Raw genomic sequence first — 330 nt, 5'->3', positions numbered from 1 at the left:
GAGAGGAAAAGTGAGAAATCACCCCTCAGGAAGAGATGGCCACACAGCAATCCCTTCTTTTACATTCTCCTCTCAGGACCTTGAGCATGCTTGCACACACACCAGTGATTTTCAAGCCACTGGGTCTGTGACTGAATTGTGGTTGGCCATGTGGGAGTCCAGCCATGTAACCACTACAATATCTGCCGGCCTCCATTTTTTTTTTAAAGATTGTTACTATCAAACACATAATCACTTAGTCACACTTAAGTTCTCTCTGTTAAAAATGTGTTCTTTTAGGGACCAACAATTAGCATAATGGCTATGTCGCTGAATCCAACATAGCCGACC

The sequence above is a fragment of the Tupaia chinensis genome, unplaced genomic scaffold, assembly GCF_000334495.1.
Source record: "Tupaia chinensis unplaced genomic scaffold, TupChi_1.0 Scaffold000634_1, whole genome shotgun sequence".
In the NCBI taxonomy this organism is placed as follows: domain Eukaryota; kingdom Metazoa; phylum Chordata; class Mammalia; order Scandentia; family Tupaiidae; genus Tupaia; species Tupaia belangeri.
This window is presented reverse-complemented; position numbering follows the sequence as displayed.